This window comes from Poromitra crassiceps (genome assembly GCF_964638095.1).
Source record: "Poromitra crassiceps genome assembly, chromosome: 10".
Classification (NCBI taxonomy): Eukaryota; Metazoa; Chordata; class Actinopteri; order Beryciformes; family Melamphaidae; genus Poromitra; species Poromitra crassiceps.
The window spans coordinates 44,900,127-44,914,375 of NC_139631.1; the positions used below are offsets into that span (position 1 = coordinate 44,900,127).

The following is a 14,249-nucleotide window of genomic DNA, read 5'->3' on the forward strand; positions in this document are numbered from 1 at the left end:
CTCGCCGTTACCGTCGGGTCAATATGGCCGACATGCAAGGCGAGGAGAGCTGATCTACACATGATGTGAGTGTCATTAATGTGTTGAGAGGAGAGAGGAGAGGAGATGGGAGGAGACGAGAGGAGAGGAGAGAGGAGACGTCAGGAGATGCAAGGAGGAGATGACCAGCTCTTTCTCAGCACCTCCTGCTTCACATTCACCAGCATGTACAACTAGCGTCAACGTGAGACTCAGTCTCAAATTAAGAAACCTTCAAGGTGTGTAAAGTGCACCCGTGCGGGTGACCTGACGGAGTCAGACTTTTTTAACTAGGTGATTGCCCTAATTACCTATGTCATCAGTGATGTCATCAATGATGTCACTGATGATATCATCAGTGATGTCATACATAGGCATTGTGACACCGTTGTGACATCACTGATGATGTCATCAGTGTGACACACACACACTCACACGAGAGAGACTGAAGGAGAGCAATTCCGAGCCATTTTTGTCTGTCTCGGCCTGTCTTTTCCATTGAGAATGGCCGTTGTTGCTTCGCAGCGGGGAAACAGCGCCCTCTCTGCTGTGGGTATGGGTGGAAACCCGTAATTACACATCTGGAATAACAGAAATGACAGGGTCTGGCATCCTGCTGGACCCTCTGCAATCTGGTTTCAAGGTTTCTCACTCATCTGAGACAGCTCTACTTGCAGTCACAGAGGCCCTGCACACTGCTAACACCTTGTCCCTCTCCTCTGTCCTTGTCCTCCTTGACTTGTCTGCTGCTTTTGAAACCGTTAACAATCAAATCCAGTGATTGCCTATCCAGACCCTGCACTCTTAGCACTGGTGTCCCCCAGGGCTCAGTCCTGGGCCCCTTCCTAATCCTCCTCTATACTAAAACCCTCCATGTGATCTCTTCTCATGGCTTCTCCTATATATGATGACACTCTCTACCTCTCCAGCCCCCCTCAGACACACACATTGAGGCACATGTAACCCAGGTCACAAATAAGATATAAAAACAGTCTAATCCTTTAATAGAAAAGTCACATGTACAATACAATTGAAATGATAAAACAGCAGTACATTATTCTTTCTCATGCCTGTCTGAACCAGGTCACAAAGAGTTAACAAAACCCAGGAAGTGCCTTAGCCAATGAGAAGTAACAGCACTGAAGTGCCTTAGCCAATCAGAGCGGCGATCCATAGCACTGTTGATGAGCTAGACATTATGTCAGACGCTGGGAGACACAGTGGAGAGAGGACCTGTGCTGAACGGTAAAAATGCAACACAGAAAAAACGTTAAAAAACACAATCTAAAGTTGTCAAATCAGAATGGTAACAGCCTGTACTTTGTTGTAAGCTTGTAGATGCCTGTGTGTGAGAAGCCTTGCTCACCGAAACCGACCGAACAAAACAGAGGAACTCCCGAATTGGTGAGTCACGGAAGAAATAAATAATTAATGCTGCACCATGAGGTGCAGGCTAAGCTAGCGAGTTTCAAGTCACTAGGCCTGGAGCTAACAACATTAGCATTGAATGATGAACAGTGCAATTAGCTGACTGTTTAGTTCAACTAAAGTCAAGCTGGTTGACAACTCAACTGAGAAGAGTATGAAAAACGTTATATGGAGTGTTTTATTGCTCAATGTTTTAAGCTGCTTTCAAGCTGCTACACTGTTTAATAGTCTAGAAGCAACATGAGTCATGTTTTGTCAAGTATTTTATTTCATTGCACTGTGACAGGTGATGCAATTCATTTAGCATTTATTTGTTGCACTGTAAAAAAATAATTACAATAATATTAACTCATTGAGTGCCAGCCACTTTTGGAGAACGGACGCTCCCAGTGCCAGAGTTTCAGAGCGTTTTCAGTGATTTCTCGAGGCCCACAGAATATTGTGTGATATTACTATGTAAACACCGAACACGCACAAAGAACGACGAGACTCTATTGTATCAGCAGCAAAAAAAAGTTTATTGATATCATTTTCCGTTCTTTAGTTATCAGCTGGAGAAGATAGGTCAAAAACAGCAAAAACACACGTTTCCATCTAGAAGCTGAGATATGGAGCCTTTTGTGAAATTAAGCATTTCAAGCAAATCACTGACTCTGAAACTAATATTTTCTGACCTGAAACATCTGAACAGTAATTTCCTTCAATATAACAACACCCCCACGCCCCTCTACTGAAAACTCCTCCTCCGTGGGTGTGTCTCTGGTGGCTTTGCTCGCTCTGAGTGCTGCTTGTCAGCTGCTTGCGGATCCACGTTCGGATGGCCGCCGCTCGTCGGGGGAGTCTGGATCGGGCTCGCCTCGCTCATTTCTGGGGTTTCGGTTGTGAGCTAGGATGAAGCTGCGTCCGATTCTGGCCTTTCTGGGCTTTCTGCTGCGCGTTTCAAAGTGTGCTGCACCCAGAGTCTATTTTCGGAGCCCCCCACCGTTGTGCGCCGGCTCCCAGCGCGACAGCGAAAAGCATGACATGAGAATGGTTTCATCACGGCTTTTTCTGCTGTTTTTACTCAACTTTCTCTAATCTGGAGAGCACTGTCGCCACCATGGGCCATGGGTCGGTAAAATAGGTTATACACATTCAACATGTCCCAAAATTTTACAGGAGATGTATTAGGCATTGATCCACGTCCCACCGTCAAAAAACACAATTGACGACAATCGTCGTCATTGGCACTCTACGCCACTAAACGAAATGACGACGATTGTCGTCATTGGCACTCAATGAGTTAAGTTAAAAAGACACTTTATTTAATTTAGCTCAGGAATTCATTTGCTGTAAAGGTTATTTAAAATGTGTTGAATATACAATTTACATTATAATTATGCCTCCGCCGGCGATAGCCAGGCCGGAGGCATTATGGATCCGGGTTGTGCGTCCGTACGTCCGTACGTCCGTCCTTCCGTCCGTACGATGTTTGTTAACGCGATATCTGAGGAACGCCTGGACGGAATTTCATCAAATTTGCCTCAAACACTGACTTAGACTCAAGGATGATCTGATTAGATTTTGGTGGTCAAAGGTCAAAGGTCAAGGTCACTGTGACCTCTCGAACGCCATTTTCAAACTTGTTAACGCGATATCTCAGGAATGCCTTGACGGAATTTAATCAAACTTGTCTCAAACATCGACTTGGACTCAAGGATGAACTGATTAGATTTTGGTGGTCAAAGGTCAAAGTTCAAGGTCACTGTGACCTCTCGAACGGCATTTTCAAGCTTGTTAACGCGATATCTCAGGAATGCCTTGACGGAATTTAATCAAACTTGTCTCAAACATCGACTTGGACTCAAAGATGAACTGATTAGATTTTGGTGGTCAAAAGTCAAAGGTCAAGGTCACTGTGACCTCTCAAACGCCATTTTCCAGCTTGTTAACGCAATATCTCATGAATACCTTGACGGAATTTCATCAAATTTGCTCAAACATCTACTTAGACTCAAGGATGAACTGATTAGATTTTGGTGGTCAAAAGTCAAAGGTCAAGGTCACTGTGACCTCTCAAATGCCATTTTCCAGCTTGTTAACGTGATATCTCACGAATGCCTTGACGGAATTTCATAAAATTTGCCTCAAACATCGCCTTAGACTCAAGGATGATCTGATTAGATTTTGGTGGTCAAAGGTCAAAGGTCAAGGTGAGCTCTCGAACGCCATTTTCAAGCTTGTTAACGTGATATCTCAGGAATGCCTTGACGGAATTTTATCAAACTTGTCTCAAACATCGACTTGGACTCAAGGATGAACTGATTACATTTTGGTGGTCAAAGTTCAAGGTCACTGTGACCTCTCACACACCCAATTTCCGACCTCTCACACACCCAATTTCCAAGCTCTGTAACGCAACATCACAGGAGCGCCTTGACGGAATCTCTTCCAATTTGCCTCAAATGGCGATTTGGACTCCAGAATGAACTAATGGCGGAGGCATAAGTCTGCGTTGCGGTCGTTCTAGTTTATACATGTTTTGGTGAAGTTAAAAGAATGATTAATTCCTGATCAGAAAAAGGATTGAAAGACATTTGATTAATCGAACAATTCTGGCCATGGCAATGACTGCAGGTCAGGTTTTTTTTGTCGATTTGAAGTTCGATGGTGAGCCAACCCAACCCAGATGAGACCTCTAGACCCCTGGATTGATGATTCCTGGATTCCTGGATTGAAGGTCCCTGAGTAGAACCCATAGCCAAGAACTGCCAACCTTACCCCTCTCCTGCCACGGCGGTAGGACGAACAATCATAATCGCACAACGCCAGCCCTACTCGTACGCTCAACTTCTCCCTTGCACAGCCCAAATCCCAGACTTTGACTTACCGCTCTTTGACTCGACTTGGAAAGACACTTACCTTCTTCATTCTTCTCCAAACACCCCCCGTGCCTATGGAAGGACTGAGCAGTAAACATCACTAGTTCCAGTGAATGGACTGAGTATTCATAGGATCACTACTGATATTATTTCTGTGCATTTGATTATATTTGATATTGGGGTATTCTTGAACTATTGAATGATTGATTTGAATTGAAAGGTGAAAATATTTAACTGTTACAGTGTTAATATTTATACTTACCTTGGATCCTTGGATTACCTGAAATATTAAAATAGAGATTGATACAGAATTACAGTCCTTACCGTATTAGGGTGCACCCGGTCCGAAAATAACCTAGCTGGGAAAAACAGGAAAAAATAGTTGAAAAGAACTCAGTGGTTAAAAGATAAAACAAGAGTGACAAAAGAAAGCTTTGTTGATAAGCTGAAACTGAGGTATTTTTGTTATTCAACTGAAAACTGAATTTATGGTTTTGATTTTATTTCATTCCTTTAATGTTTTATACAAATACAAGGTACCAGTTCATACGTTTCTAACTCCTTGTCTCGTGTGGTCATTGGATGTTGCAAATAGTCACTTTTCTGTCTCCTGTTCGTATCTAGTATCTTCTGATTCTGGTCCAGTATTATTGGTAGTCTTTACTAACTATAACATTACTGCACTCCCTCCACTACCAGCAGTATTAGGAGGCGTGTGCTACACACACATCTCTGCATGTCTCAAAAATGTTTGGATGTCTGTCCACCACCTCAAAACTACATTTTGAAAAGACAGCTCATGTTCCTCTCACACACCTCTCCATCTCCATTGACAACACTACTGTGTCACCCCCACAGACTGCTAGGAACCTTGGGGTGATCCTCAACAACCAGCTGTAGGCTACAGCTCTACATCTGTTCTTCTGGCTGCGCTAAACGCCTCTGCCATCATCAAATTGAAGACACTGGTACACAGGCCTACAGGTGAAGTACATCAGACTGCCCCTCCCTATCTGCAATCTATGATCAGGTTCCAAACTTCGCCTTGTTCCCTCCGCTAATCCACCCTTGCAGTTTGCAAGGGTTTGCAGTTTGCATTGATACGTGGGCTCAAACGTCACTCATCCCAGTCGCGACAATTCTCATCGATCTCACTCTGATAATTGAGAGCAATGCTTGTGTCTGCTTTGGAGATGAGTCCGTGGCACGGCTGGCGCGACACGGACTCATCTCCGTGCGCTTGTGGCACAGTCCCTTTGTCTCAGTGGCTCGTCGAGGCGCTATGGTGGCGAGGGAAAGGCTTTGTTCCGGCAGGAAGTGTGAAACGTCGGCGTTTCTCCTCCAAATCCTTGTGCTCTGGCTGTGGCGGGCTGCACGTATCGTGGGTGAAGCGCTGCGGTGGGCGGGCGGGCTGGTCAGCTTGGAGAGGAGCTGCTGTTGGTTGTGAAGGCCTCCTGCTGTTTCCCGTGGCCGATGGGGAAACACCTCTCTCCGTCCGCCATCATGCACCTGGAACGGAGAGAGGCTGCGAGGCCTGGCAAAGGACCGCGCCACGGCACAGTGGCTCTGTTATAGTCGTGGGGTCATATTCCTCTCACCGGTGGCAGAGCAGCTCTGGGCAGGACCCCCACTGGGATCTGTGTCTACAGGTTTTCACAGTCACTGATTCAGGTGTTTGGTGACCATTTAGCAAAACAAAAAAAAGAAAAGTCTGTTGATGTAGCCTCTGGCTCTGAAATGGCCGCCACCTTTGAGTCATGACGTTTTAAAGTCCCTGGAAACCAGAAATATTTTTTTATTATTTGGCATTTTGAGTTCATCACATCACAGGAACCTATGTTAATAAGCCACCAGCCAAATTTGAACGATGATGAACGTCGCAAAGTATATAAATTTAGGTTTGACAGTCATGGCAAAAGTCATGAGAATCAATTAGATTTGAGAGTGTATTTTCTCCCGCGGACTGTGTGGGCGTGTCCCGTCTGCAGCAGGTCTCCTCCGGGAGAGAGAGAAGGAGAGGGAGAGAGAAGGAAAGAGAGATGGAGTGTGTGTGTGTGTGTGTGTGTGTGTGTGTGTTCGCGCGTTGCTCGGTGCATAGCCTACTGACAGAGAGGAAGAGATCTCTGCCGCTGCGAGTGCACAGCGCTACTATGTGTGTGTCAGTGTGTGTATGCGCGCGCGCGTGCATGCGTGTGTGTGATTCGATTTAATCTTATGACGTGATAAGATCATGCATTTTAGCACCGCGCGCACCGCTCTCTTCAATGAGGAAATGGAAATCCAGACCTTGTAGAAAAGTGTCGATTTTTGGGGTTAGGGTTGAAAGTAATGTCAACTACTTTCTGAGGCACACAATTACTCACATAAGACCCTAAATTTAATAGTTAGAAGGTTTTTGTGGATTTTGGTTTCCAGGGACTTTAAGTCATTGTTTAATTGAGACTGCTCACATCCTTCTGTGTGATAAGGTTACTTTAGGTTTAGGCAACTAAATTGGTCAGTTAGGTTGTGGTTTAGTTGGATCCCGGCCCAACTGCTCTCTCTCCCTCTCTCTCTGTCTGATGATGCTCTCTCTCCCTCTCTCTCTGTCTGATGATGTGTTTGCTGCTGACCTTTAAACAACTCTGTCCCATCATCCTCTGCTTCTCTTATAGAGGCCCGGAGGGACACACACACACACACACACAAGCGCGCACCCATGCGTACACACACACACACACAAGCGCGCACCCATGCGAGCGCGCACACACGTGCACGCAAGGCATTCATAGTTATACACACCGAGAGAAAAAGAGATATATGTAAATAGTTAACTGCTGGCATGGGAATACACTTCTTTATAAGAATGTCCACACACACACACACACACACACTGCTTACACGCATATATGATATTAGGACACACACACACACACACACACACACACACACACACACACACACACACACACACACACACACCACCACTGTCTGAGGTTTGGTGGTAATGAGGCCTGTCATCCTTCCACACAGCGCCCCTCTCTCTCTCTCTCTCTCTCTCTCTCTCTCTCTCTATTGATCTGCTAACAGATCTCCAATATAACAACTAGCAGTCTCTGTGGGAGCCTCTCCTCTCCTCCTCTCCTCTCTCCTCCTCTCGTTCTCGACACACCTCCCTCTGGACCATTTTAAAAGCTACCACCGCTTTCTCTCTCTCCAATCTCTCTCCTCTCCGTCTCTCTTTCTCTCTCTCTCTCTCTTGTCTTTTCCCCCCAGCTTCTGTCCTGCATCTCTCTCTCTCTCTCTCGCTCTCCTTCTCTCCGGTGGTTAGTGGGGTTCAGACAGTCTTGTTATAAGCCTGACAAACAGAGAGATTTCTCCGCTCCTCGTTTAAGGTCCGTCCGTCCGTCCCGGCGGTCCCGTGGAAAAATAGAGTACCGCAGGGATGACGTATTTTTGTAGGCCAACCCGGAGTTAATTATTCTGTTAATTAGTCTGCAAGAGTTAGCATCGCCTATAGTTCCCTCGTCTGGAAGTCATGGGATTTTTGTACAGTGGAGTTAGCATCGCCTATAGTTCCCTCGTCTGGAAGTCATAAGATGTTTGTACAGTTTATGAAACTGAGAACTTTGTCTTCAGCGAGATCATCTTCACAATGAACACCACCTTTAGGACTTTTGAAGCGTAATGCCATCGCCAGAAATCGCGATGTTCAGAAACGCTTAAAGTCCCTGGAAACCAGAAATAATGTTTTATTATTTAGCATTTTGAGTTCATCACATCACAGGAACCTATGTCAATGAGCCACCAGCCAAATTTGAACGATGATGAACGTCGCAAAGTATATAAATTTAGGTTTGACAGTCATGGCAAAAGTCATGAGAATCAATTATATTTTAGAGTGTATTTTCTCCCGCGGACTGTGTGGGCGTGTCCCGTCTGCAGCAGAGGAGACCTGCTGGAGGAGACCTGCTCGGAGGAGACGAACGGAGAGAGAGAGAGAGAGAAGGAGAGAGAGAGAGAAGGAAAGAGAGATAGAGTGTGTGTGTGTGTGTGTGTTCGCGCGTTGCTCGACGCATAGCACAGACAGAGAGGGTTTACAGAGAGGAAGAGATCTCTGCGCTGCGAGTGCACAGCGCTACTGTGTGTGTCAGTGTGTGCGTGCGCGCGTGCGTGCGTGCATGCGTGTGTGTGATTCGATTAAATCTTATGACGTGATAAGATCATGCATTTTAGCACCGCGCACACCGCTCTCTTCAATGAGGAAATGGAAATCCAGACCTTGTAGAAAAGTGGCGATTTTAAGGCTTTGGGTTGAAAGTAATGGCTCATACTTTCTGAGCCACACAATTACTCACATAAGACCCTAAATAACATAGTTAGAACGTTTTTGTGGATTTTGGTTTCCAGGGACTTTAAAATAATAATAAAAGTGGTGTTAATTTGTGATGAATGGTGCGCTGCTTTGCTGCCGCAATGGATGGCATTAGTTAGTTAGTTAGTTATACTTTATTACTTTATTTGTTCCCGGGGGGAAATTCATCATGGGCATGGTACACCGTTGCTTCGTATGAAACACAATAATCAGCTAACAGTAGAAGCATTTGACATGGTAGTTTATTATTATTATTAAACATTATCGTGGTGGATGTGTGTTGGTAAGATGGCTGCCTGTAACCGCGCGTAAATAAATGGTTGACAGCACGCCGTGGCCCGAGACTTCTTCGAACATAACAGTGGTGACGAGGATAATGGACTCCCCGGGCTAGCTAAAGCTAACGAGGGAAGGAGACGAGCCCTGCTTGTACACAGCCTGGGCAACGAGGGACAGCAGATTTTTCAGATGATTTTTTCAGACGCTTGGAAGCGCTCCTACATACTGTGTCACACTGTTGTGTGGACATTTTGCGGAACCACAGAACGTAATTCTCCAGCGGATTGTGTTCCGTCAACGTCGGCAGCGTGTGGGTGAGTCCGTCCGCCATTACGTAGCCGACCTGAGGGAATTAGCCAGCCTCTGTGAGTTTGGAGCGCTGGAAAATGAACTGATTCGGGATCAGCTAGCTGAGCACACAAATAACCCGAAGCTCAGAGACAAGTTGCTACTGATCTGTGATACTTATAGGTACAGTAGCCTACATGCTAGCATAGCTGCTACTTATAGGTACAGTAGCCTACATGCTATCATAGCTGCCACTTATAGGTACAGTAGCCTACATGCTATCATAGCTGCCACTTATAGGTACAGTAGCCTACATGCTATCATAGCTGCCACTTATAGGTACAGTAGCCTACATGCTATCATAGCTGCTATGTATAGGTACAGTAGCCTACATGATATCATAGCTGCTACTTATAGGTACAGTAGCCTACATGCTATCATACCTGTCACTTATAGGTACAGTAGCCTACATGCTATCATAGCTGCTACTTATAGGTACAGTAGCCTACATGCTATCATAGCTGCCACTTATATACAATAGCCTACTTTCTATCATAGCTGCCACTTATAGGTAGCCTACTTGCTATCATAGCTGCCACTTATAGGTACAGTAGCCTACTTGCTATCATAGCTGCCACTTATAGGTACAGTAGCCTACATGATATCATAGCTGCTACTTATAGGTACAGTAGCCTACATGCTATCATAGCTGCCACTTATATACAATAGCCTACTTGCTATCATAGCTGCCACTTATAGGTACAGTAGCCTACTTGCTAGCTGCCACTTATAGGTACAGTAGCCTACTTGCTATCATAGCTGCCACTTATAGGTACAGTAGCCTACTTGCTAGCTGCCACTTATAGGTACAGTAGGCTACTTGCTAGCTACCACTTATAGGTACAGTAGCCTACTTGCTAACTGCCACTTATAGGTACAGTAGGCTACTTGCTAGCTACCACTTATAGGTACAGTAGCCTACTTGCTAGCTGCCACTTATAGGTACAGTAGCCTACTTGCTAACTGCCACTTATAGGTACAGTAGGCTACTTGCTAGCTACCACTTATAGGTACAGTAGCCTACTTGCTAGCTGCCACTTATAGGTACAGTAGCCTACTTGCTAACTGCCACTTATAGGTACAGTAGGCTACTTGCTAGCTACCACTTATAGGTACAGTAGCCTACTTGCTAGCTGCCACTTATAGGTAGCCTACTTGCGAGTCATTCACTCAGTGAAACCTTCCTAAGCAAAAAAGACCATTTGAACACAGCCCAGCTCCCCAGGCTTATGGATTATTTTCTTAATTTGTGGAAAGCAGACTTTTTGGAGCGGACAGTGCTGATATATTTCACAGTTTCCTGTCGACTCCCGTCCGCCTCCGGAGAATTCCCCTCTCACTCTGACCTTTGTGTTCCGAGATGTTTTCCTCCCCTGTGTGTGTGTGTGTGTGTGTGTGTGTGTGTGTGTGTGTGTGTGTGTTGACTTGGCATGTGTCTCTTTGTGTGTGTTTGCAGTGTGTGTGTGTCTGTGTTTTTAGTGTATCTGTTTATGTGTGTGTCTGTGTGTATGTGTCCGTGTGTGTGTGTGTGTGTGTGTGTGTGTTTGCGTGCAGTGTGTGTGTGTGTGTTGTAGAACAGAGGAGAACAAATCACCCGCTGTACCTCTCATTAGCAGCAGTTGTGTGTCAGGCTGAGAGATCAGCTGTCAGCTCAGCCTTTCACAGCAGCTCTCACCTTTTAGCGGGCGGGGATAATTACACCGCTTAACGCCCGCGCTGCCCAACTGCCGGCCCGCGCGCCCAAAAGTGGGACGCCTGCTAGATCAAAACCTGTCCAGTCTAACTAGAAGAAGTTTAGGGCGTTTTCACATTGGTTAGAGCCCTTATACCTTGAACGTTGGAATGCAGTTTCTCTCATCTTTATTCAGATTAATTTATTTACATACAGTGCACTCCTCTTATAGTTGAGACGGGTCAAATTGATCACTATAAGCGGATGATCATTATAATCGATTTTTTCCCTTTTCTTTATTTCTCATGCAGATTACCAACTATTTGACCTTTGTATAGTATTACATGAATACAGTACATATAAAGTAAAGAAAAGTTATTGACTTTAAAATCCATACAGTAAGTTTAGGCCTCCAGCTGTTTCAAACACAGCGGCCTCGTGTCAGAGACGCCGCCAGCATTTTCATTCTCTTTATGTAGAAAATGAAAATATTGAGTGTTATGTCCCTCGAGCAACTTGATCAATTGTGGTTAGCCGGGCAACTTGAGCAACTTGAGAAATTGTGGGGCATGACAACAACTGAAGACATCACAATTGCTTGAGTCGAGTGACATCACTGATGACATCACCACATATGACATCACTGATGCCATCATCAGTGAATTGTAATGTCATCAGTTATGCCACTTGAGCAGTTGTGATGTCATCAATGTTGTCATCAATCCACAGATGACATCACTCATAATACATCATCACAGATGACATCACTGATGTCATAATTATGCCACATCACTGTTGACATCACTAATGCCATCACAATTGCTCGAGTGACATATCTGATGACATCATCATCGAGTGCTCACTGTTGACTGTTTGGGAAGCTAAACCACACTTTAGTGAAGTTGTTAAGCCGTGAGGACAGCTCATACACCCGGTATGTCGCGGAGATGTGGGATCTGTGTCACAGGGATGGCGTGCGCTCTCCTCCTGATAGTGGGGATCACTCTGTTCATGGCTGAAGTATTCCCAACAATGATACACGGCCGGTTAAAAAAGGAAATGACTCTGACGGAGAAGAGCCAAGTGTTTGAGCCATGGAAGAACCCGCCACCACCTATTTACATCGAGTTTTATTTCTTCAACGTGACCAATCCAGAAGAGTTCTTGAAGGGAGAGAAGGCAGCGGTCAAGCAGATTGGGCCATATACTTACAGGGAATACAGGCGGAGGGAAAATGTGACGTTCCTGGAGAACAGCACCAAGCTTTATGCCGTGAACCCCAGAACCTTTGTCTTTGTCCCTGAGAAGTCAGCTGGTGATGCCAAAGTTGACCTCGTCAGAACAGTCAACATCCCATTTGTGGTGGTGATGAATCAGCTGGAATCCTACCATTTCCTTCTACATTTTGTCATTTCCATGTTGCTGAGCAGGGAGGGCATCTTCATGACAAAGACCATCCATGAGATGCTGTGGGGCTTCAAGCACCCCCTGCTCTCTAAAGTGCACACATTCAAGCCTGAAGTGGATGAGTATTTCGGCCTGATGTGGAAGAAAAATGGAACCCATGATGGGGAGTTTGTGCTCCACACCGGGGAGGAGAACTACCTGGATTATGGTAAGATTGACACATGGAATGGCATGAGGGAGTTGTCTTGGTGGTCTTCCAATCAGAGCAACATGATCAAAGGCACAGACGGCACCGTCTTCCACCCTCTGATCTCCAGGAAGGAGTTGCTCTACATCTTCGCTGCTGACCTCTGCAGGTCGATCCATCTAGCCTATGTGAAAGATGTGGAGGTGAAAGGCATCCAGGCCTACCGCTTTGCACCCCCAGCAGATATGCTACAGGGCTTCTGCGTGCCCGCTGGAGACTGTCTCGGCACCAGGGTGCTTGATGTTAGCGTTTGTCAAGAAGGTGTTCCCATCGTGTTGTCTTTCCCCCACTTCTATCAGGCGGAGCCCAAATATATCAACGCCATCGAGGGGCTCAACCCCAACAAGGCGGACCACGAGACGTACCTCGACATCGAGCCCACCATAGGGCTTCCCATGCATGCCTCCATTAGAATTCAGTTGAATATCATTCTGAAGAGAATGGTAGGCTTCTCCAAAACCAGAAACATGAAGGAGACCATTTTCCCCATTATGTTCCTCAATGAGACGGTGACTATTGATGATGATTCGGCATCCCAGGTGCGGAGGCAGCTCTTAATCGTGACCCTGGTGTCCAACATTCCCGTGTTCATCATGGGCTTCGGCCTCATTCTCCTGTTGGTGCTCGTTGTCTTGTTCTGCCGAAACGGTCTGACTCGAGCTTGTCATTTTTTTGCTACGGCCAAGGATGAGACGGCGCCCCCTCAGGTCAGCGACAAGTTTGCGGAGACGTCGGAAACGCACGCCCCCCCCTTCCGCGAGGAACGGCTCCGACATTGAAATCTCTCCAGTGGATGCGCAGAATGTTAGGCTGCCCAGAGTCTGCGGCTCAGGAAGGGGCCTGAGGGAGCCATGCGGTGGCGCTATAATATAGGGATGTTCATTTTGAAGAATTTCCATAATCGAAAATCGGGAAAATTAACAATCAATTATTGATTGTCGATCATATTAATAATATATTTTTCTTTTCTTTTTTTTTTACAAAATGAATGCCTATGGCAGAAAATACGAAAGACAACGCGTTCTCCTCAATGAACTCTTTATTTCAATGTGTCTCCTCTACAAACACTCTGCTGTCCCCGGCGCATGCCGGTGTGAATTCCCCATGTTTAAAACAGTTTTGTTGGCACAAAGGCCCATGCCCAGCCAGAAAACTAGACTATATGAAGCTCCACCTCACGTTAGTCGGCTGTGCAATGGAGTGGGGCGAGGAGGAACGAATTCCACCCAAACCTAGTCCGCAAAAAAAAAAAAAAAAAAAATTATATTATATAATAACAATAATCGATAAAAATTCCACATGATCGATTCCATTCCTTAACGATCAATTATCGATTTTCGATAATTGATGAACATCCCTACATAATACCATGAGTGGGGATTTACACAGCGGGCTTTCTCTCGTATGGGATGACGGGGACAAGGTGGAACATAAGGGGTGGGGGGGGGGGGGGGATCGATACAGCATAGTATTGAGATATTTTGTGGGCAATAGTGGGGGATCCCCTATCCTAGCCTATGCAGATGCCCTCCTCTCGCCTTAAGAGGACCGCCACCGTCCAATGGAGTCATGCGCCAAAGTATTTGCCATGCATGCCGATTGCTAAATAAAGTTTGTTAAATCCTATCAACTGGC

The 14,249-nt window shown here is 45.7% G+C and overlaps 1 pseudogene across 1 annotated transcript; it reads left to right on the top strand.

The window, feature by feature from the left end:
- The first annotated feature begins 11,896 nt into the window (after window positions 1-11,896).
- LOC310784465 (lysosome membrane protein 2 pseudogene) lies at window positions 11,897-13,393 on the top strand (annotated as a pseudogene). The gene has a single exon. The product of its transcript is annotated as a lysosome membrane protein 2 pseudogene (transcript).
- The last annotated feature ends 856 nt before the right edge of the window (window positions 13,394-14,249 follow it).